At 32.7% G+C, this 26085-nt stretch overlaps 1 protein-coding gene and 1 long non-coding RNA gene across 2 annotated transcripts in view; both read right to left on the bottom strand.

Annotated features, from left to right (window-relative positions):
* LOC100882346 (uncharacterized) overlaps window positions 1–26085 on the bottom strand; it is a 177486-nt gene that overhangs the window by 68122 nt on the left and 83279 nt on the right. The window lies entirely within an intron of this gene.
* On the bottom strand, window positions 18223–22572 carry LOC143264578 (uncharacterized). The gene is made up of 2 exons (XR_013038351.1): window positions 19923–22572; window positions 18223–19836 (listed from the first exon to the last, which is right to left on the bottom strand). It is a non-coding gene; the product is annotated as an uncharacterized LOC143264578 (long non-coding RNA).

Genomic DNA, 26085 nt, shown 5'->3' with positions numbered 1-26085 from the left:
CGCGCTTTGTATTATTCGCGCCATTTATGTTCTATTGTTTTGTATGAAATAGATATAATATTCGAGTTGGCAGCAGTGGGAGACAAAAGAATAAAAAGGAGAGTCCGAATCGTGGCGTGGCGCGTGGTGCGATGCACGCGTGCATTTTGTAATCCGTAAAGATTGAAATTATATTACAAGTTAAATATATATTAACTAAAAAACCCAACAGTATTAGTATTTTCACAATCAACCTAATGTTTGATTTATATTAAAATAAATTTATTTAAATATTATCAATTGATTTTAACGTGTATTAATTTATTTTAAGTCTTATAGTGTTTACAAATTGTTTCATAAATTTATTTTAGCTTATCTGAACTCATACATAAATCATTATACTTTATTTAATAAACTAATGAACCCTTCCATAGCACATAATTTATTGAATTAATTCTTTCTTGGATTTTGAATGAATAAAAATTAGTTGCGAAATGTAATATACATACGTTAGTCATTCAACAGTAAATACAATACAATGAAGATTCATGAAAATACAAGAGTTTTTTACATGTAAAGCACTGCAGTAGAAATATGAAATTAATAGTAACGTTTGATTATGAAAATAATATACAATGGATAATCAACATTTTTATACATTATTCAATCTAGTAGACAAAGTACGAATTAGAATATTTAACACTAAAACTATCAAAGATTTGAAATGACTATCTTACAAGTTGCTAATTTTAAATTACAAAATTTATTGAGGTTCTCTTGAAGTCTTTGTTAGTCTTCGTAAATAATAAAGAAATAATTATGCGGACTGTTTAGCTACTGGTAGACATAATTTCAAGAAGTGATAGCTGGTGTTGTACTGTACAACTTTTTCCTCTACCAAAATGTTGGTTGAAATTGAATTTTTGAATTATTAATGGAAAACACTGACTAATCAGGGCGATGTATATCATGTATCTATCAATTTATGTTTCATCGCTTAAACTTAATTTTGAATCTCAAAGTAGATGTGGATTATACACCAGAGAATTTAGCGTTAAAAGTAGATATAAATTTTTAAAGAAATAACCTATAATTTACATAACATTCTTGTTAGCTGATACTTGGTAACTCCACATATACACATAAACACTTTAACACACGTTAACATTGATTTCACAAAATTTTTGTATTTTTCACAGATCAGCATCAAAACGTTCATTTCTATCCTTTTTCGACATTCTTTTATATTCCTCACAAATTGTTTATATAACTTACAACTGGCTACTGGATCGTCCGTTCTATTATTTTGATCTAATTATTCTGCATATAATGCAATCTACAATTTGCATTACAATATCGAACATGGAAATCATGTCAATCGTGTAACCAATGTAATATTTTCGGGTACAGCGGAATTTTATGTGACTTTGAGTCTTATTACGCCGCTGCGTACGCGCGTTAATCCCTCCATTATCTGTGTGAACCTTGTGCGAAGTCACAGCGTTAGCAATATCATCCAGAGTTTTTCAACCGATTCGAATCGCGTTTTTCAACCACGTTTATTACTGTTATCGTCGTCCAGTATCCCGTCGTGAGTGTGTAAATCGTTTTATTAAATAATTGTGTGAACGTTTCAACTTGCAGTGTTTTTCTTTATTTTACCAACATTCTCGTAACTTTGCATAAACCCGCCTGTGCTCCGTATCCTTGCTAGGATAGAACTAGCGATTCACAGATCAATCGGCTGACTCGAGAAAAACTCGTCGGATAACGTGATCACGAAACAGACTGATTCACACGTTCCTTACAATTAGTTTGAATTACAAAATTTATCAAAATACCGTTCTTACAGTCACTATTGATTTTTACGGACATGATTTAATGTGTATATTCAATTATGTTTTATCGTTTCTTTGTTTTCTTTTGTCTTTCATTTTTAATTTCAAATTATGCATTGTACTTTGATACTTTAATGTTAATGACAATTCTGACATTCTCTAAATCAAGAAATAAAAAGTATGTTCCATATTCGTACTTTTCCTTTATTACGAGCAACGAAATTTAAGTTAAATTACACATAGCCACAGTCAGTTGTCCACGTTAAAAATAGTTGCGAACGGTAATTTATAATTTAAACTCTAAATTCAAAATTCAAATCCGACTCCCCGTGCATATACGAGCTGTCCAACAGGACACGAGTGAATTATGCCGTTTTCCTCTTTTTATCGTTTCACGTCATATACCATATGTGAAAAGGAAAAATAGTTGTTATTTCAAATGCGTAGCAAAAGCTTCATTAAACTAGTCGAGAGATATGGCAGAAAGTGTTACAAGATAATAATAAAAATCGTGCTTAGGTATTTCTTTTTGAAGTAATAACAATGACCGTCATTACGTGATGATCGAGATTGAAACTTATTTTGCAATTTTGGTATAAAAAAACCGATCATAATAGCGGAGCACACGACTCACCTACCTAAAACGGGGGGTACTCCGCGTCCTTTTCCAGCTTGTAGAGACGTCAATTTTCGAGGCTCCATCGTTCTGGAGGGCTCATTTTAAAGGGGAAGCTTCAAAGAATATGACCATATTTTTTTTTAATTTTAACCCTTTACGCCCCTCATTGAGAAAAACGCAAAAAAGGAATTTGTTTAAATTTTCCAACATTTTATAACAAATTGACGGAATTAAAAAAAATATTTTAAAATATTCTAATCCTTCGGGAATAAAACAACAAAAATTTTAGCTAAATCGGTTAAGTAATTTCTGAGAAAAAAATTCCTAAGTGAACACTATTTTCGCCAAAATGGGCAAAAATTGTAAACTTTGAAACCTTGTCATTCCTTAACAAATTCGAAACCGGCAAAATGATGACTTAAACCCCCCTTAATTTCACGTGGACTATAACATATTTCGATTAGAGCAAAATCGGAGATGGTCACTCCAAAAGTGATCGATTTGACGTGGAATGACCCTTATACAATTTCTAACCTATCAATATCTACATTGTGTATTTTATGTTAGACATCACAAAACAGAATCGGCATCAGGGGTACATTTGTGCAGTTTATACAGATTTGTACAGCTCAATTGTGCTTTGTGTTAACCACTTCTATATTTCTTTAGTAATTTACAAATTTATAAATTTCTACAGTTGGGAAAGTATATAATTTATGAATAAAAAAATTCCCTACTTTCAAATTTAAAATATATGTATATTTTTATTTATTTCATTTTTCATTTGTTCATTAATAAAGTTTCTGGCAAAAAAATCATAATGTTCTGCACAGAACAAGTTCCAAGTCTAGAAAAAGAGAATACTTATAAAATGACGTTTTTAACGAGAAATGGAATATTTGGTTTAGTTTACCCTCAGTCAGATGATATATCAACAATATCCTATTTGGATGGAGTTGAAAAGTTGCAGAAGCCTATCGAAGTAGGTGAAACATCAAGAATACATCAAGTGTCAAATTTAATTTGCATTTTGATGGGTATTGAATCGAATAATAGAGCTCTTGTTTTTGTTTCTGTATGTTTAAGTATACAGAGTGGTTCACACAACTGTATCGGGTTAAAATTCGATAAAATTTCTCTTTTGAAAAACGTCAAAAAAAAAAGATGTAAAAAGTGTTATATTCCTGGAACTAATTTTTTTGAAATTACAATGGTGTACGTACATTCAACAATTCTATTATTTTTTCAAATGAAATAGTTATTTATACAGTTTGATTCCTCTCACAATTTTACGAAAATTTCAGAGAGTTCACTTCATTGAAAATATTTTTAAAATTTATTTCACCGACAATTTTAATTCACCATTACAGGATCTCCTTTATATTTATTCTGGATTTTTAATCTCCAAAATTCTTCCAAGTGAATTTATTTTTTGTTCATTTTAACTATTAAACGTTTGTTTACTTAAATTTATTAAAGGGGTTATCGATTGTGTAATTATATCTTTTAATCGCCATATTAATTTTTTAATATTGAAAATTATAGACAGATTCTTAGTTTGCAAATTTCTCCGTAGGGAATCGATGTTTTCGAATGTAAGAAAATTACAGTTGTATTCCTTGAAATTCTATCTGCAAATTGCATGGTGCCGTTAACCCATTTTCTTCGTGCTTCCAATCTCTTTTTATTGAACAATGCTTCGTACTTCAGGTGCGCTTTAATAAATCCCTGAAATATGAAGCATTCTATACCTTTCGAAATACTTATTCGTACATAGATTAGGGTGGCTCAAAAAATTTTTTTCTCGTTCTAAGTTTCCAAAAAGTTGGCAATTGATGTAAAAAAGTCTCCTCCTTGTGTTGAAAAATTGATATTTAAGAGGTCATTCAAAACAATTTAAAAGTGTACAAAATGAAATTGAAAATACAATGTTTTTATCATTTTTTATTTATTTACAAGTATTTTATCAATAGGTGTCCTTTATATTAATCAATTATAGGTTTTCTATCGAATTTATAATTTTTTTTTTATTTTAGGACATTAGGCGGTCGTTTTAGCTGTAAGGGTGGCGTTTGGATGCTATTTCCAGTGAAATGGCACTGGAATTTATAATTTAGATATACTTTTATGTATTTAACTTAAAAATTTTTTTGCTGAATAACCACTTTTATGACAAGATAAATATTCTTCTCGGTGTTGTTACGCTACTTGCCATGAATATCACAATTGATCCTCGTTTTTCGTGAAACATTTATTAAATTCAACCTTTTCAGTATTTCTTAATAATTCTTATAGCTTCCATTTAATATTCACGAAGCACAATATAATTCGAGAAAATAATATAATATAATAACACAATATAATAATATAGTATATAGTATGATAATTCGAACCGTTCAAATACAATATACAACTTTTTCACAAAATCATGCAGATCTTCTATAGATGTGAATGAATATTGTTTAACAGCAAGTAATTCAAAAACTTCGAACAATCATCAAATAAGTTCATTATTTTCAAATACTATTCTTAACCAGTTAAGTGTGTTTGGCGACGATATCCATCATAGAGATGTAACAGAATTAGAGATGTAACAGACGACTATATCCGTCATGCGTAAAATTTTATTACAACTTCGATATTTAAATTCTAATTTTGGCGAAAACTAAATTATACTCGTAAATTGTAATATGTTTAAAATGTTTAGAGATCAACGCGAAATGAAATAGACAAATAAAAAGTGTAAATGATTTGAGATGGATTCATAAATTCTTGAGAGCTAACTCGTCATTGCTTAATTACACTGTCCAACAAATTTAAACTTTTTTTATGTTTTGCAATATCCATTGTGATCCTTGTAGAGTTTCTCATCCTGAACAAGAATTCGAAAACCGAATTGCTCTATCACCCGCAGTTTTTGAAAAACACGAGCTTTTGTAAAAACACGTGTTTTGGGTAGAAAGTGCGATATTGCGAGGAAACTAAAAAAGCTAGGACATTTAAATTAATTTTAAAAGATAGAGGAAACAACAATATAGTTGTTATATTGCATAATTCTAAATAGGTGTAAATATTGATGAAAGTTTAAAAACGGTCGTTGTATGCATTTCCTATGTATTATTTTTGCATTTTTAGAAAATGTTATTTACATAGCGCAAGTTCACTATACAGTATCGAATTCTATAGATATTTCTGATGAAGAAACTATGCGGGGTAAATGTTGTAGCTGTATGCAATTCCAGAAAATTGAAAGAATATCTGTCGGGAGCACGTGCGCGATGTTTTGCCGCCAGGCAGCCATAACTCGCTCTCCGCGCCAAGTCAGTGCCGTGGCTACGTGCAATTAGTATCAATGTTGGGGCTTAATATACATCCACTTTTTATATTTATAATGTTTAATTTTTTTTAGTATTATTATTTCATACTTATTACTATTCATATTTTGTTATTATTCGTTATTATTTTTAGCTGCCAACGATACAATTATAAAATATTATAACTCAAAATTTAAGAATCAAATGATTGAAGACAGTTTTGAAATTTGTTTATAATATAGAAAAACTATAGAAAGTTTTCATCAGAAATATCTATAGAATTCGATACTGTATAGCGATTTGCGCTACATAAATAACATTTTCTAAAAATGCAAAAATAATACATAGGAAATGCATACTATATATACCAATAAATAACAACTATATATACGAATTTATTTGGGACTCCTCTATCTTTTAAAATTAATTGGAATGTCCTAGCTTTTTTAGTTTCCTCGCAATATCGCATTTTCTACCCAAAACATGTGTTTTTACAAAAGCTCGTGTTTTTCAAAAACTGAGGGTGATAGAGCAATTCGGTTTTCGGATTTTTGTTCGGGACGAGAAACTCTACAAGGATCACCCAATGGGTTTTAGAAAACAAAATTTGTGTTGAACAGTGTTATCGCGGCATACATGGTGAGTTCCGAAAGTAATGCGAATAATTTTTTTTAAAGGAATTTATTGAACCAATTCTTACAAATACTCAAAATTCTTCAAAGTACTCCCCTTGGGTTTCTACATATTTTTGCCAGCGACTCTGCCATGAACGGTACGCATCCAGGAATGCGTTTTCCGGAACCTCTTTTAGGGGGTCGGTCACGGCTGCTTGGATGTCTTGTATTGACGAAAAACGAGTTCATTTCAGGGGTGTCTTGATCCGAGGGAATAAAAAAAAGTCTATCGATGCCAGGTCAGGACTATAGGGGGGTTGGGGCAGCGTCAACATCTGGTTTTGGGTCAGAAGCTCACGTACTCGCAGCGCGTTGTGGCAAGGCGCGTTGTCGTGATACAATATCCAAGTACCGGAGATGTGTTTTCTCGTCCTGACGACCCTTTTTCGCAGTCTTTCCAGCATATTCACTTAGTAGGCGGTGTTAACTGTCTGTCCTTCAGGAAAAAATTCTTTATGGACTGTTTGACGGACTGTTTTGCTGGTTGGTGGCCGCCCAGAGCGTTGATCGTTGTGAACCTCTTCCCGCCCTTCCTTAAAGGCTTTTAACCACCACGAAACTTGTAAGTACGACAGAACAGAGTCCCCATAAGCCTCACGAACCATTTTATTTGTTTCCTCAAGAGATTTGTTTAGTTTAGCACAAAAGCTTTATCGCGTATCGTTGTTCCGACCGTTGACGCCACTTTTTCCGTGACACGGTCACCAAACAGGGGGTCACAAAAATTCATGTCCTGTCCCTTTCACAGCTCGGAGAGCCCTGGGACCGGGTTCGTTGGAAAGCTTAGGGTCCCCCGCACCTAACCCATGTGGTCCCATCCCCCTCCGACCAACAGGAGCGGCGCAGGAATTTCGTTCGCATTACTTTCGGAACACACCATGTACACTGGTGCGCGCTTTGCAAAAAGATCGCTACAGTTAACTGATTAATTAGTTAATCTTACTTATTATTTATTGATTTATCAACTATGTTAATATGGTTAACTCAGCGAATCGATATTGCTGTGACTTAATACTGACATCTATACAGTTTTATAACGACATCTGCAATCACTTAAATTGTAATTAAAAGTGAATATAATAAAAAATCTTGAATACACTCATATAATAAATTTATATGTATATAGAGAGAAAATAGTTTCGACTACTTACATTTGAATTTTTCAACTCAAATTTTCGGGGGACTTTTTTACATTACATATTAAATTTTTAAAAGATCAGAACGAAAAAAATGTATCGGTGAACCACCCTAATGTAAATACAATAAAAATGAACTGGACGCTAACGATATATTTTTCATGTTTTTGCAAGATGTAAGTAGATTATGTTACACCGTTCGTCGAGCAAACTCCTAGTTGCATCAATTTCGACTTTTTTCTTCAGAAAAAGAAGTCTCGTGTTCTCTTGAAGCAGAAATTTGAGAGTGGAAAGCTTGTACGTGTTTTTACACCGGCCGTATTTCATGAAATGTGACCACAGCAAGAACGAAGTTTTATGTTATGTTGCCATGGTGTTTCAGCAAAAAAATAGGAAACTTATAGTTTTTCTTGTAGAAAGAACTTTAATAGGTAGCTGTACGACTTTCAATGAACTGTAACTTTGAAAGTATTTTATTTATCAAAATTGAGTGTGAACTAGAGGAGAGAAATTTTAGTATATTTTGCGATTTGTCAGAAAGTTCTGTAACTTTATGTGCTTCGATTTTATGGTGTTTTACAATGTAATCAATGACGCAGAGCAAATACAGATGTCAACCTATAATTTGGCGCGGAGGTCGACCCAGAGTAAAAGAAACTATCCTATCCTCGCCGTAAACAGCATTGTATTTCGGCAAATAAGAATAATAATGGCAGTAACTTCTTAAGCACGACTGAATTTTACGCGGCGCTGTTTCTCTCTACGGCAGAGTATCCTATTCCAACTTAACATATTTTATAATATAAATAATAAAGAATATTAGAGAATGAATACTGTGAAGTATAAAACATGCTAGATTTGGTTAGGTTAGTTTACTACTTTTCCAAATATTTTCTTGTTAATAATTTTGTTATAAATAAGCGACAATTGACATATAGGAAAAAGTTATTCAGAACGACAACCTCGACAACATATACCAAGGTCATCGGTTCCCTTTTGTCAATATTCACCATCTTTTATTCATAACATACTATTATTGGTTGACGTCATGTCTTCATCATATACTTTTTCTTTGACACCCTAATCCATCCATACTCAACCTTCATTTTTTCGGGCTGTATAACAGCTATGTCCCACGGATTATTAACCTTATATTGGAACTTTAGGCAGCGCTGCTTCTCTGTACGGCAGAGTTAGACGCCAATTACGCGTAAACAGCACTACAATATGTGACAATGCTGTTCTCTACGCGAGTACATTGGAATGAAGTTTCTAATGATTAAATTGTAATTTTTCCCAAAGACATGATACATATACTTTAACTTTGATAATTTACTTCTTTAGCAAATTCACAAAATATGTCATTTCCAAATGTTTCCAATACCGTGTATTAGTGCAAAGAGGTGCTCCAATGATGCCCAAACTACTTGGTACCTTTTATTTACATGTAATGTACTTTTCTGGGATTTGTTAATACTCTTATAAAACGTAGTGAAGGCAAAAATGTGCGAATCAAAACATACGAAAACGATCGTTCAATTGAAATGGCGAGCGAGTGAGCCAGTGAAGTGAGCCACTATAATGGAGCTATGTAATCTACGATGACATTCGCGAAAGCCACTATAGTGGACCGTCGTATAGAGAGATATCTGCGAAAGCTATTATAGTGGTGCGTCGTACTTAAAAGGATAACAGTTTCATCACGCAATTTGCGCTATCTCACTACTCTCGAAGCGTTTGCCGAGTGTTATTGTTTTTTGCCTAATTCAGGGGTCGGCAACCTTTTGAGTCGGAAGAGTCAAAAATTACAATTTACAAAATTTCAAAGTTTTTAAAGAGCCACAAAATTTTTTCTTGCCAACAATAAGTAGTACTCGCATAAATAAAGTTTTTTGATAAAAAAAAACTAATCTATTTATTCATAAGAAAAAATATCTATTTATTCATATATAAGTAGTGTTTTTCACAACAAATTAGATAATATATATATGGCATTATTAGATAATTACTTATTATTTAAGTAAAAAATTTAAACAATTAAACATTTACTTACAACACTAACAGTTGACGACAGCGACGACGCGTGTCACGGGGGAGGGATGCGGTGAAAAGCGAGTACAAGTGGTTGAGAGATAGAATCGGTGCCTAATCCTCGTTAATCGATTCAGAACGATTTTTAAATGTTTTTTTTTTTTTTTTTTTTTGATAAAATAAACAATATTTGCGTATGGAACTAAAGAGCCGCAGCTTCACATCCAAAGAGCCGCATGTGGCTCGCGAGCCGCAGGTTGCCGACCCCTGGCCTAATTGGTTTGCGTTACTGCTCGAGGCAATTGTTCTACCGCCGAAAATATGTGTGAATCTCCACGTCCACTTTTCTACTCTGACCAATTGAAGCAGTAACTCTTCTAAACACCTGGGTCAGCCTTTTCGCGCACCAACCCGTGAATTGATATCGGTAAATGCATTTTGCTACAGGCTGTTTAGACTGTCAAACTTTCACATTTTCAAGTCTTCAAATCTCACGAATTATAAATTTTGAAATTTAAGAAATTAACATCTTTTAAATTTTGGAAGTTGGCTGTTCTCCAATTTTTTAATTTCGAAATTCGGAATTCCCGCATTACAAATTTTCAAACTCTGAAATTCTTAAATTTTGAAACTTTTGAATCTGCAATCATAGAAATGTAAACATCATCTATTTTTCAATTTAGAAATTGATAAAATTAAAAATACCCAAATGTTGGTAGTATAATCTATCCAAGCTACCGAATGCATAAGTTGGTAGAAATGTAAAATGCGAACGTCTTTTGTTTTAATCCTCCCTTCTGGTCGTGTTCGGCTACCGACGATGCACGCGCAACGTGCACCAGCACGTCTTCAATTTTATATCCATTAATTATAGTGACATCCTTACATTTAATAAACACTATATATATTTAATATTAACAAGCGTTAAACTCTGTCACCAAATTCATAAATTTTTAATCTTCTACATTTTCGAATTAATAAATTCCACCATTTACAAATTTAGAAATTTACTAATTTTTAAAATCACAAATTCTTCTATTTAGAAATTTATAAATCTTCAAATCTTCATAAACAATTACACATACTTAGAAATTGAAAAATTTGAAAAATTCTAAAATTCAAAACTAGAATTTTAGAAAGTTTCAGTTGCTTTGATTCATAAGTATTAAAAATTACAAATTTTCATATTAAAAAATTTCGGAGCTTGCAAGTTTTGAAAATCACGTTTTCAAACATGAAAATGTAAAAATTTGCAAACTCTCTACATTTTCAATATCATGTACTCTTGAATTTACTTATGTGGGATTGGTTTATTCGGTGTTCATCGAATACGATCGGGCGCGAATGGGCGAGCGGGAAACGTGAACGATTGGCGCCAAGATAATTTGGCGGTATTACATGTTGGCGCGAAAATTAGCGAGGGAACGAAGAATTGGACTGCATTTGTTTCCTTTTACGCGGGAATCAGGGGAGAACGCGGAAAAAGGCATAGCGTCGGGATCAGTCTCGTTGTAACGTTGAAAGTAGGAAGTCGTTCGAAAAGTTGTATCAGTGTCCGTATTTGATTTTTTATATTTCGTTGATTATTATACTCTTGTTAAATTATTAAAATTATTATTCTGTTATTATTATTCCCAAGAAAAACTTTCTAATCCGTCAACCTCGATTATTTCCGATCCTACACTTATTTTCCAAATTATAGATTCACGAATTTAAAAATATTATAAAATATAAATTATTAAATTTAACGTGTTCAATACCTTTGAAATGCTTAAATTTAAAAATTGATAAAGTCTAAGGTGTTCAAATTTAGAAATTTAAAAATTTGCAAACATTCATGCGGTGTTATAGTTATCACGGGGTTACATAATAAATGTTAACTGTACTTATTAGTGCCAGTCACTAGTTCAATGTAACACTGAACATTGTTGAAAACCGTATCGATTTTTAACCCGCGTCCCGTAAGTTCAAAAGATAGTTCTACTGTTCCATATTCGTAACATCTACTTCACGATCAAATTACAAAAATAACCATATAATCATAACTGTTGTAACAACGCATGTAAATAGCAGAAGAAAAGCCTTTCCAAATAAGCAACCAAAATATTAAGAAATAAGCGAATACTTTCTTGCGTAAACAGCTCGTTTAACCCTTAACGATCACACCGAAGTATGAAACGACCGCAGCCAATTTAGCTGTAATTTTAGCTTCTTTATGTCTTGAAAATCTGAATAAAACTTCTTTGAAACACCTTTATTTTTATCTATTTTTCTCCCAAATTGTTATATCTGATGAGTGTCCAGCTGAAATTTTAGCTCTTTATATTAAAACTGAATAAAATTCTAAATTTTTCTGTGAAAACCGTCAATTACCAATTTTTTTAGTCGTCTCACGTTTGTGAATTCGTTTTATATTCAGCGTTTAAATTTACTGAAAGGACTTATGAGATATGCTCAAACAACTTTATAAGATTATTTTACATTTTTTTCAAGATAAAATTAATGTGTAGTTTTTTTGTAAATAACATTTTTTAACAACGGTGATCTTAAACGTCCCACTGTGTCAAGTGCAATTATTTTAACGAAGTTTGATCGTTAAGGGGTAATAATATGAAGGTTAGAGAACGAAAGGAAACAGGTGAATTTTGTGTACAAAATTTCGTCGATAATCCATCGAGTATATAAACAAAAGTTATTAATAGTAATGGTTTAAAATTTTCTCTGACTAAATGTATAACAAGTTTGTAGAAATATTGTCGAGTCTTTGTATTTAAATTAATTCTATTACAAACAAAATGAGTTGAAAAATAAAATGAAAATGTTTAACCAAACAAGTTCTTACACTATGTAAATTAGATTAAAAATTATGATTAAATTTTTATTACACAAGAAGTATCAGCTGATAGTTCAGACGTAACACATGCTGAAACTTTAGAAATTGCGATTGCATATTACGTAAGTATGATATAATTGAGTTGTGTATTTTGAAAGTTGTCTAATAATAAGTACATTTATGTTTGAAGATTGCAATTTAATGAAATAAAAAATATACGTATAGGATACGAATGTATTGCACTTCTGAAGTAAGTGCAAGAATTTATATGTTGAATCTTATCGTATATTTTGAATAGTATGCATTTCACTGCAAAATGCATTTTATGATAATTAACATCAAATAGTACACGTTATTACAGATAATAACTGACAAATGGACTTATCCCATTTTCCAAATATACGACTCAATTGCAGTATTCAACAAATGAATTCAAATAAACAGGTGTTTCGGTTTTGCAAAGGATATATTAAAATAATTGTTTACAATAAATAAAATCTGAAAGAACAAATGTAAAATTAGGTTATGACGCAGTGTGATTTTTACGTAGAACACTAAGCCTTTTTACTGCTATGAATGCTATGTAATTGTAGGAATGCGAAAAAGACTGTTTCTAATTTCGTAGAATAAGGGAAAATTAATTCTGCAAGTAGTACGAGCAGAGTTTAGTCGGTCACGGTGTAATTTTCATTATTACGTCGTACGTTTTTTTAGAACGAAGCTACTAACAAGTAAACCTACCCAAGTGTCACTCTCCGATTTTCATGAAATTTGGATATGTTATAGTACATGGAAAATTAGGGGACACGTATTTTTTTTTAGCTGCGGTAAAACATATTTAGGGTATGAAACAACCCCCCAAAGTGTGAGGGTAAAATAGAAAAATTGCGATATTTTCGAGATCAGTGAAGCAATTTTGATGATTTTTGGTATGAAAGTATCTTTCGATAGAAGACAAAAATTGGCCTAGGTATGTTGGAAGGGGAGTGAAAATTAGGGGGTGAAATACCCTAAAGCGACCAATTTCTTGTTGTAAAAAAATCGGTTTTGATCTGATCGAAATAAAATCTATTAAAACTTCAAGAGGAAAGTTAATTAGGGAACACGTATTTTTTTTTTTTTTGTTACATAAATATTTGGGACGTAAATAACTCCTAAATTACCGCGCTCGTTTGGCACTACGCATGAAACACCTTGCAAAACTGTATCTCTTAACTGTTCGATCTTTTTAATATATCGGTTTTTTACGTTACTGAATGGAAATCTGAAATCAAAATTCAATATAACGGATCCATTATGGCGGACGAAAACTCGAAAACCTACTTAAATAGACTGTATCTGTAATATGCGATTTTCAAAATATAATACAATTTCTGACATTCATTGTTAGGTGTGTAAGGTGAATCAAGCGTGTTAAGAACATATTGTATATTGTTTATAACAAAATTGTTTGAACATCGATCACATATTTTATTAATTCCTTTGTTCAAACAATTTTGTTATAAACAATATACAATATGTTCTTAACACGCTTGATTCACCTTACACACCTAACAATGAACATCGATCACATATTTTATTAATTCCTTTGTTCAAACAATTTTGTTATAAACAATATACAATATGTTCTTAACACGCTTGATTCACCTTACACACCTAACAATGAATGTCAGAAATTGTATTATATTTTGAAAATCGCATGTTACAGATACAGTCTATTTAAGTAGGTTTTCGAGTTTTCGTCCGCCATAATGGATCCGTTATATTGAATTTTGATTTCAGATTTCCATTCAGTAACGTAAAAAACCGATATATTAAAAAGATCGAACAGTTAAGAGATACAGTTTTGCAAGGTGTTTCATGCGTAGTGCCAAACGAGCGCGGTAATTTAGGAGTTATTTACGTCCCAAATATTTATGTAACAAAAAAAAAAAAAATACGTGTTCCCTAATTAACTTTCCTCTTGAAGTTTTAATAGATTTTATTTCGATCAGATCAAAACCGATTTTTTTACAGCAAGAAATTGGTCGCTTTAGGGTATTTCACCCCCTAATTTTCACTCCCCTTCCAACATACCTAGGCCAATTTTTGTCTTCTATCGAAAGATACTTTCATACCAAAAATCATCAAAATTGCTTCACTGATCTCGAAAATATCGCAATTTTTCTATTTTACCCTCACACTTTGGGGGGTTGTTTCATACCCTAAATATGTTTTACCGCAGCTAAAAAAAAATACGTGTCCCCTAATTTTCCATGTACTATAACATATCCAAATTTCATGAAAATCGGAGAGTGACACTTGGGTAGGTTTACTTGTAAGAGAAGTTTCGCGAGTAAAGTCTCGCTGTTTTTACCGTACTTATGTTTCGTATTTACATTTCTGTTTGGATACGGTTTCATATACAACTTTTATGCACCTATTTGATTCAGGAGGGACGATGCAAATGTTGCGGAAAAGAAGCAAAGCAATATTCCTTTATCTTGTCCTGTGTTGTCTCTTTTCCTGTGAAAAGTGTATGTCTTTTTAAATCTAGTAAATCTTATTAAATATAGTATATAACATAATTATAACTGTAAGGTTAAGTAAATTATAAATGCATATACTTCGTTTTGGGACATCATTAGTTCGCATGCACAATACAAAATGTGAATACTAACTTTTAAGCTTTTCCTGCAACTAAAAGGATACATGATATAAGGATATGCATTATTCTGCCGAAATGGTGGAACTACAAATCAAATTTTAGTGCATATAGCAACTTCAAAGGAAAGAGCAAAAATAAAAGTGCTCAAGATCCCTTGTTCTAAGGAAACATGTATTCTATCATAAAATCCTACGAACAGAAATTGGAACAAAATGAAAACTATGCAAACACAGATAACACGAACAAAAATTCATTTTGAATTCATCGAAGAAGAACGATACATAGCCTACTAATTTAGATGCAATAATTCTTAAAATTAAATTTAAAACATGTGTTGACAATGCAACAAGGTTAACATGATTCAAAATTGAACAAATGCTCTTTACTTTTGCAACTTTTTTATTACACATACAAATCAAGTGACGTGGAGAAAATCGGTCGTGACACAGATATTTGATGTAAAGGAGATCTTACAGCTTTAGATTTTTCTCTGGGGTGCGATTAAATCAGAAGTTTATAACGACATTCTAACAACACTGCAAAACATGAAAGGACATATTAGAATTGCTTGTACTAATGTCAATGAACAATTATAGTATTGTATGTGCGTCGTGGAAAATTCCACCGACCGGTAAACGGAAGAATTCGGGGAAACGACGTCGTCGTTCGGCAACGTCGAACAGTCGAGTAGGGGGTAGTTCGTCGTTCGGCAGTTAGTGTCGTACGATCGGCAGGACCATTACGAAATAAAGTATCCTTACGTTAAGTGAATTACTGATTTTTTTTCCTTTATGCTTAAACCTGACCCGATCTACTACACAAGTTATATAAAACGTCAGCAACACGTTCATTAGTCATTTAGAAATTTGTATTATGGCTACTGGACATCATTTTTAGCATTTATTACAATAAAATTTCCTCTGTTAATCTTTCTATCGGTTATTTCACTTTATACATCAATTATTTAGTTTTGGTAAAACTTTACAATTACCTCAAAAAAAATATTCGGACATGTTTTCGATGTATTTTTGCCTCCTGAATACGAATATGATCATAAAAATCGGCGGTCGCACATATCTGAGCTGCTATTTTGGAAAAACAGCAGAAAATCGTGATTTCTTAGAGTTTTTTGCATTTATTTTGAAAAATTCTCATCTGATGAAAAAATGTTTCCAACAAAAAATGTAGAATGGGAAATTCTCTACAAGAAAGTTCTGATACATTTTTTTTGTAATTCTAACGGTAAGGCTGCAAATGAACGACGAAAGTGTCAAAAATTACCTTTCGAATGGAAAAAATAATATATTGTGAAATCTTAAGGCAAGGCGTGAACCTAGGGAACAATACCGCCAGCATTAGCATTACCCGAGATGTACTGCGTGGAGGTTGCACGGTCGGGTTTACATCTCTTCGGGGTGCTTTGTTCAGGTGGTTCCCCTTGCCGTCACCTGTTCATGTGTGCGTGCGTGTGTGCGTGCGTGCGTGTGTGTGTGTATGTGTGTGTGTGTTTCGCATTTTTATTTAATCTGGTGCACCGTCATCTGCATTTTCATTAAAAATTTTATCAGCAATTATATCTTTTTGGAATTCTTTCATTGGTAAAACTTTACAAAGAAATCACGATTTTCTGCTGTTTTTTCAAAATAGCAGCTCAGATATGTCCGACCGCCGATTTTTATGATCATATTCGTATTCAGGAGGCAAAAATACATCGAAAACATGTCCCGAATATTTTTTTTGAGGTGACGTAGTAATTGTAAAGTTTTACCTTAGTTTTTATGATTTTTTTTTATTTCAAAGTAACATGAAGGTCATAGTATTTAGGTCGTTGGGTACATCTTGACCTTAATTATCATGCCATGATTATGAAAATATGTATACTGTCTCATTTAAAAAAAAAAACTTGAATAACCTTGAATTCTCGGAAAAAATGGCATTGAAAGAAATTTCTTAACAACCATAATATTTGCCCCTCTGAACAAAATAATGTTTTCCTCTGACATTTTCTTTTATCACAAAAAATAACCAAGATATTCAAGATGGTAAGGTTAAGTGGGGTACCCTGTATAATACTATGTAATCTTAATAAGACTCATGTATCCAACTTGCAACTTGTTTAATATTATATACGCTCAATGTACATACAACATACACTGCGTACATACAAAGTACCATATACAAAAATAAGAAAGAGATGTTACATTAGCATAGGTTTTTATTGAAAAATTGTAAAAAGCGTACAAAATAACTTCAGATTACTTTCTTTTTAGATATGACATGCAGTGTGTTTCAGTTTTGTACATAAAACTTTACCAACACGTTCTATAAATAAAAATATCTCAAAAATATTATATAAATATAAGCTGTGAAATGTTTTATCGAAAGATAATGGGGAAGACGCGAAATGATAATAGACGATTTTCTTCTTCCAAACTGCATACGAATAATTGTCGACTTTCATATATTTTTAATAACTTTTAATAATGCGTTAAAAAACCTATATTTATACAAACACTTTCTCTTATCTTTATTTATAAAATATGCCAGTTATATGGGCACAACTGGAACACTCTGTATATGACATCTGCAAAGTGTTTTTCTAATTCTTTAATCCAATTCATCCCACAGATTCTGTTAGAGTACGGTATAATTTATGGCGGGGACTAAGGGTTTCTGTGACGAAAAACAATTTCTCTTGGGACCCTTAGTTTCGCCTTGGGTCCTACTTTCACCCACCCTGGCTTTCATCTTCCCCTTCCACAGGGAAGCGCGCTAAGGGCGCACTGGAAAGGAAGGTCAGAAGAAAAAGAATATTTTTCAGTTCGTCAGTTCAACAAAAATAGTCAATCAGATTAATCGGTTCAAGTTAGTTAGTTTAGATAACACAGACAGATTGTAGTAAAAACTCCACGCACACACAACTACACATGCATACACGACACCACACACTAAGACAAATAAATAGTTATCCAAGAATCAGCTTGGATTTCATTTTTCCCAATTTAGCTATTGGGTGGTCCTGCGGGCATTAGACGGCACTACTGTGCAATACCTTAGGAGCATTATAGCTCCTTTACAGATTCTTTATAGGATTCTATGGAACTATGTGTCTGGGGATTTTGGAGCTGGATGTAAAAATTTTTGATAAGTACACAATAAATATTTCCGTACTATTCAAGCCCTTTGCATCATTATCCTGATTAAATTTGAAAGTGTTTTGAATTGCTATATTATTAGCACTTTTTAGTATATATTTTTTTGAAAGGTCCAAATATTTATTCTTATCTAAAATATCGTCAATAAACACTAAATTACCAACAAACATGATACACACAATCGTTAAACCTCGTCTGCACTTTAAAGTAAATTTTAGATTTGTTTCACTTGAAAGCTTCATTTTACTCTTTGACACTTTTCCCATCGGAACTAAAAATGCATTCACTCTCATCAGTGAAAGTAGCAACATAACACTAATCTGGAGACTTTTCCAATTCTCTTTTAAAAATCAGTCGTTTTTTCCAATACGTGTCATTAATGTGGGATTCGGTAAAGGGCGATTAATTTTGCGTGGTATGAGTGTGTGTGATGTACGAGTGTGAAACAAAAGAGTGCGACTGCGAAATATATAAAAGCGCGACAGCGTCGAAAGCGGGAGAGTCTTGACCGAACCGTGCAAACGTTAACTATAATCGTAAACTTTATTAAAAGTTTTTCCAATTTATTAAAATTTTTATTATTACTTTAATCCATTTCTAATCTTCTTGCTCCCATCCTACATTAATGTACGACTTTCTTTTTTCGATTTCATCATTATACCCATTGTCTATGCATAGCATTAATTTGCTTTCATAATAAACCTCTGAAGCTAATTATACTGTATTACAATATGAACTTTCTTTAACTCGTATTAATTTTCTATCTTGTCTTCCATTTAAAACTCTTTTCTTAAATTAGCTGCAATTTTCCTTATGTCTTTTGATGTCTGCTACTATGCTCTTTTTCATTACTAATTGTGCTATTTCTCGATAAGTTTTACCTTTCGCTTTATCATAAATCATAAGTTATCTCTTATCAAAACGAGTATTCTCTCCTTTTCCTTACAGGTTAAATTTTAATTGTTTACGTTTCGAAATACAAGGAAGTAGAATCATATTTCATAAGTTTGTACACAAAACGAATCTAACTCCGCAGTTCAAATGGCTTCTAATAAGTATTGTTTGCTCGTAGAAAGTGTACCAATGTTCGAATTAATGAAGCGTGAAAATACATTTTACTTAAAATAACTTATTCATCTAAATATCATAGAAAAGAATTTAAGAATTTATTATAGATTTTTAATCTATAATTTATAAAAATTTATTATAGATTTTTAATTTATAATAAATGTTCATTCTGTAAAAAAGTAGTATATCTAAATGTATTCCTTCTAGCAAAGTATAAATAGTACTGCATCTGAACGTAAGTAATTATATTACTTTAATTTAAACAATTGTGTAAGCCATAGAAAATAATAATTTTCTGAGAATATTTCCACGGTATACATTGTAGAATCATCTTAATTTCACACTAGCGCTTCCGCTCCGTTAATTAAAATTGCGTTGTGAATTAAATTTGATATGTTCGTAAAACTATGTACATGTGATACCATTTAGCTGCATGAAATTTTATCAACAGCAATAATCACACAGTGAACGTATTCTAATACCGTTACTATTTCTTCAGCGACCATCTTCTCTGTATTCAAACGCAAGTTCACGTTACCATTCTGCAAAATTGTTTCGAAACAATTCTTCCGTTTGTGTATATTTGATCGTAACTTATCTACAGGTATTTCATAATATGAACACGTACAATTCGATAGCAGCGGGATAGACAGCCTCATGAATAACTGAAGCAACAACCACGACGACAGTGATCCAATCTTCCTTCTCGACAAACATCGAGAAATTCCTTATCTGAATGTTGAACGAAATTCATCGACATCGGCTTCAGAATTGATTTGCGATTCAAATGTTCAAGCATAGCTTACTGGGAAACACTACGAATCCTTATTCATTGATTTAAATGAAACTCTATGGATCCATAAAGTCATCACAGACAAGAATAACGGTATGCTTCACTTCTGCTCAATCAGACTTTAAGTCTTCAGATGCTTTAATTGGACTGCTATTCCGCAATCCGCAGGAAGTTCTTTTGGTGAAAAATTACACATTTACAATGGACAGAGTTACACGTATTAATGGTAAGGTAAGAGCGCCAGTACTTGACACTTTTTCAAAAAAAGTAAATAAATAAGGAAATGTTAGATATTTAAATGTAAATTGTTAATAGTATATAGGGTGCGTTCCGATCGCGACCGGCGATACGATGTAGGGTACGTTCCGATCGCGACCGGCGATACTTTGTGTTACGTGCGGGAAGCGCGCGTATAAAGCCTCGAAGATTTGTTTGCCCTAACAATATTAATTGTTAACGGGACTTAATGTTTTGTGGATCCGGAGATACGCTAGTCCCATACGGGCCCTTTCACAAGATCGCAATGATTATAGGATATGACGGAGGCAATAAAAGAAATGTAATTCAAAATAATTAAAAGATACAAAAGATTATATTTTATAAAATATGAAGAGATTAGAATGGTAGCGTATATAATATAATGTGAATCACAATGAACTGAACAAAAATATTGTAAATATCCGAGACGCGCAATTCGTAGATTCGAAGGAGAAACAATTACTCAAATACAAAATAATTTTATAATCCAGTGAGGGAAATCCCAAAGTTAAATAATTAACTACTGGATCTACTTGCCGAAAAATTCATAAAATAGCTGGAAGAATAAAGGAAACAACTCACCAAAATGTCTATACTTGTATGAATTTAGAATTAATCAACCTCTTGCAAAATGTGTAATGCCAACTACGCCTGGTTCCTGGGAAGAACACACACACATGAAAGCGCTCCACCAATGATAATTTTGAACTGACCAATTGTGAAATTCAATTAAACTATAAAATAAAATTATAATTTAAAAATTAAAAAGAATAGAATTGAATATAATTAAATAGAAAAATAGAATAATTAATTGAATTGAAAATTTAATGTGATTATATAACGCGAAAGTTTTACGTGAAGATAGAGTCTTTGTCTGAATTTTGCACTTTAACAAATTCTAGAATAAACTCGTCTCTAAGCCACTTCACGGACCCTCGACACGCACCTCGCGATTATACACCGAAGAGTGTCGCAACTTGCACCTCTCGGAGAAGACCAGAGTGGGCCTAGTCCGAAATTGTTTATGTTGCATTGATATGCGCCTAACGAATTAGGCTGCGAGGCCAATGCGTAAGAGACCGTGATTCGTTAATTAGGTGGTGATGGTGGGTGCATGTGTTCCTCCCTTGTCCAGCTCTTATCTTCCTCTCTTTCTATATAGTTCCTTCCTTTACCCTTGAGCTATAGATTGTTAATTAGCTATTGAATAATTTTACATGCATAACCAATACAATGTAAAATGTTAATCTGTATACATTATAGAAATTTAGAATGAACATTATCTATTTCGTTTTACAATTATTAAAGTTAAATCGCGCTCGGTACTGTAACTATTGTGGAACTGATTGACGTGTGCGTATTAATAATAACGGTATAAAGAAATACTATGGGTAATTTATATAATTTTGTAGTGTTGCAAAGACTATTTCTATTACAATTTTATATTGCGTCGTGGGCCCTTGAGGAACATTCCAGAACGCTTGGCGTTATCGGACCACACGAGTGTGACTTCTGTTTATATTCGGCGGTTCGGAGAAATGAAATGATCTAAGATTTTGGCCGTGGGACCACGTTGATTTCAAGGAAGGAATGTGTTATATTAACAATCATAGTTTAGTCGCCAAAAGATAATCTATCTAATAAACATTGAAAGACCGTTAGTGCGTTCGATCAGGGTGTTCCCAGAATGCAATACGCATTATCGATACACATCCGGTCGGTCAAAACTACAAAGGAAATTTTGAAAAAGATTCCTGTTCGGAACGTAACATTTGCCTTCCGGTTATACCAAAAGCACGTTTTTTTGCGCCGCAATGGAAGTGTGCGGGATATCCATGTTAATCTAAAAATTATTGTGCTGTTATAGTTTAGAAATGAATTTATTTAAATATCGAAAGAGTTTATTTTTGAATTGCCACTGCGCATATATGTGTAATTGAAATTTTATGTCAAAATATATTATTTTCTAAGAGGAAACCACAAGTTGGAATACATCAAACCTTTTTAATCTGTATACTGTCACGCTTCAGTGGCTTAATTGCGAACTATTGTGCATATCCGCCATTCAAAAATGTAATAGCAACTGATTAATCAAACTTACGTACGGCTCTTACGATTTTTCAGTGTTTTCTTATATGTATAAATCGCTAAGGATTTGGTTAAAATGTAAGTATTGCAAGTTTGTATTATTTAATAATTGTGAGTAAAAAAGGCATTTGTTTATGTTGTTTGAAACTTAGAAAGAAGTTTATTTATTAAAATTGGCAACAAACAATGCTAAATTATCTAAATACACTCCGTGTTAACTACTGAAATTTGTAATGGCCTATTATTCAGTAGTTGACATGGGGTGTCAACTATTAAATTACTGCGTGTCAACTACTGATTTTGTTCTTCTGTGTTCGGCCGCGAACCGAAACCTATGCCGCGGCAAAGCAATTTATTGCAGGGCCCAAGCGGTCGGCGCGTAGGCCACCGTCAATAGTTTTTACTTCGGAGTACGGGTCACCGAGTACCCTATTGTCTATCAGATCCGGTCCGAACGAATCTTACCGTAGACATGTACATACCATAAATCAGCTAACAGCTGAGTTTTTCGTTTTAAAAACAGTTTTGGGCAAACAAAAGCATAGAGTTTTTCCTAACCATTACCTTCGGAAACGCGAGGGTATTTAGGCGATTTTTCGTACAACGAAAAGGACAGTCGAACGTTGAAGCTTACACGGTTCGGATCGAAAGTCGAAGACGTCAATCGTGACTTAGAAGTTTCTGCATAACGCGACGTAGCATAGCCAATGCAGGGTGGTTCGGAAATCATTCACGACGCCATTCGAGTGAGACCCTGCACTCCTCGAATGGGCCACGGTAGGGTGGTTAAGTCACACACTGTATACTGTTCGTGCGAGTCCTACACCCTCGAACGGGCCACGGTAGGGTGGTTAACGTACATACACTGTACACTGTTCGGGCGAGCCCTACACCCTCGAACAGGCCACGGTAGGGTGGTTAAACGTACACATCAACATGATCCGAGTGAGTCCTACATTCTCAACTCGATCATCGTGAATAATCTCACGCAACGTGAATTATCACTCAAAACGAACAACGCTGAGCGAGACTCTGTTCTCCTCAAATCGAACGACATTGAGCGAGACTTTGTTCTCCTCAAAACGATTCTCATTCAATACGCAATCAACACAACGTACACATACTCGTACACATTTTCACCGTAGAGTCATTAACGAAACATATTTTTGTAAGGGGTTTTTTATGCCGCAAGGCTTTTTCCCCTAATTCGAATCGCTAGAGCCAATAAACGATCACGATTTTTCAGGCTCAATTGTGTCTAAACAATTTTTATTTACCCTCTTCCTCAATCGAATTCATATATTCCTTGAAACACGAAATTTCTCCATGTTGGACAGATTTCGACGATACACTCTGTCAATTTTGAGATGCCTCCTACGAAGGGTAACTTCAGAAATTATACAGAAGACACTATGCAAGCGGCTATGGAAGATGTCCGGTTCCATAAAACTCCGTATAAAACGGCAGCTAGGAAATTTAGCGTTTCAAGGATAACTTTAAAATACAAGGTTAAAGGCAAACATCCAATAAAAAAAAATGGGCCCAGCCAGAGTATTAACTCATACAGAAGAAAATGCAATTAAAAACTGATATGAGGATCAGAAATCGTCCGTCTCCTTCGCACATCGCATTGGTGTGAGAGAAACGAGTCGATTTTCCTAGATTCGACTTGGACGCTCGAATATTGCGAAAATGAAGTTCTTACGAATATAACACTCATCAGTGGACTTCACTACAGGGTGCTCTGGTCTCTTTAGGCAACAATAAATATTCTGTACTTAATAAAGTCGAATTTTCGAAGGTGCAGAAGTGAGACAGACGCTGATGTAAACAAGCAAGATGGTCGCAGCGAGACACTCTCCTTAAACTTTGTATACATTGATTGGTGACAATTCGATGTTTGAAATGCTGACTGAGTGTTTTTGGGTTTTGTAACTATAAAGTAAGTAGTCCATTGACACGTATAAAGTGAACCGCTGACTTGGTGAATTAAAGTGCTTAATAGGACAATGGAATTTAGTTTTGCACAAACTGATATGATTCATATTTTCAGTAAGGTAAATGTTCAGCAGTTAGGTGAATAACAAAGCAGTTAAGGTAATTGCAATTTCATTTGTATTTAGACAATGTATATAGACTTTGTATTTGTAGAGTGAATTTAGAGTGTGTTACGAGTCTTCAGAACTTCAAGTTAAGGAACTTCAAAATTTTTAATTTTCAGCCTTCCAACTTTTTAAATTTATAACCTTTTAAACATTCTTATAAATTTAAAAATTTAATAATATTATTTGAATGCTTAACCTTTCAAATTTATAACTTTTCAAATTTTTTAATTTGTAAACATTTAAATATTAAGATTCAGTACCTCTTTTACATGCCTAAGATAAGAAATTTAAAAGTTCAGAAATTTTTGAATTATCAAACAAATGCTAATTTAAAATGGGGAAAGTCGAGCTTTTTCTAGATCGCAATTCTGCAAATAGTAAAATGAAGAAATTTAAAAAATTAGAAGTTTAGAAATATTCAATTATTAAATTCAGCAATTTGCAAAATCACGAATTTACAAATATAACATATTACAAGTTTCTAATTATTGAAGTTTAGGAAGTTTCAAATATGGGTTTATACAAAGTAGAAATTTTGAAATCTTCAAATTAACAAAATTAATTTACAAATTCCCAAAATCACCTTCTAAAATATAAGAATTTAACCACTTTTTTAAACAAATTTTCAAGATCACAAACTACCAAACATTGAAATTTAAAAATTTTCCAATTTTGAAATATTTTAATCATCACATTCACAACCATACAAATTTTACCTTAAAAGTATAATTCAGAAAATGTAACTAAATTAGAAATTTAATTGCATTTTAATGCTTTGTTTAACAAAATAATTTGTTTTTCCTTTAATTCAAAGAAGTTCGATGTTTTTCGCAACACACCGTAGTGTCTTTGGTTTGTTTCTCATTTGTACTAATTAGCAGAATCATACTAACGAGTGAATTCGGATTAGAACGTCAGGTTGAGGCAAGCCATAAGTCGAACAAATTAAGATCTTAGAATAGATTATCACTTGATGTGTATGTTTTAATAACCATCTATTACATACATGTTCTCGTTATGTTTAGCAAAATTATCAAATTCCATATAGGTAACTAATGGAAAGCTTATTTTATTTATTGCCAGGCAACCAATGCGTTGATTGAAAATAATAACTAATTACAGATATGCATCAAATTTGTATAATTATTGAATATGTATTGCATCGTCCGAAAAATACATGTTAATTTTAAAATAAAATTAAAATGCAGCAAATTTAACCCTTTCGCTTCGGCAGTCCGGTCCGCCAAAGTGTCGTCACCGTACGGAAGCAAGCGCCAGAAATGTGCACAGTGCGCGTGGTTTTTGTATATACATTTTTTAAGTCTTAAATAATTACTATGCTTAATAAAACAATTGTTGCTCTAATATATCATGTATTCCTCACATTTTAATGTGAAAACAGTTAAACAAAATTATATTAGTTACTCTAAAGACATTAGACTAATTACAGTTGACAAATTCTTAGCTATTTACATATTTACAATTTTTTATTTTTAAAAAAAGAATAATATCTTGAGCCGATCTATTCTTAATTCTTATAGAACACG

This window comes from Megachile rotundata, chromosome 6 (genome assembly GCF_050947335.1).
Source record: "Megachile rotundata isolate GNS110a chromosome 6, iyMegRotu1, whole genome shotgun sequence".
Taxonomy (NCBI): domain Eukaryota; kingdom Metazoa; phylum Arthropoda; class Insecta; order Hymenoptera; family Megachilidae; genus Megachile; species Megachile rotundata.
Note: the sequence above shows the minus strand (reverse complement) of the source record. Positions and strands in the feature narration are given on the sequence as shown.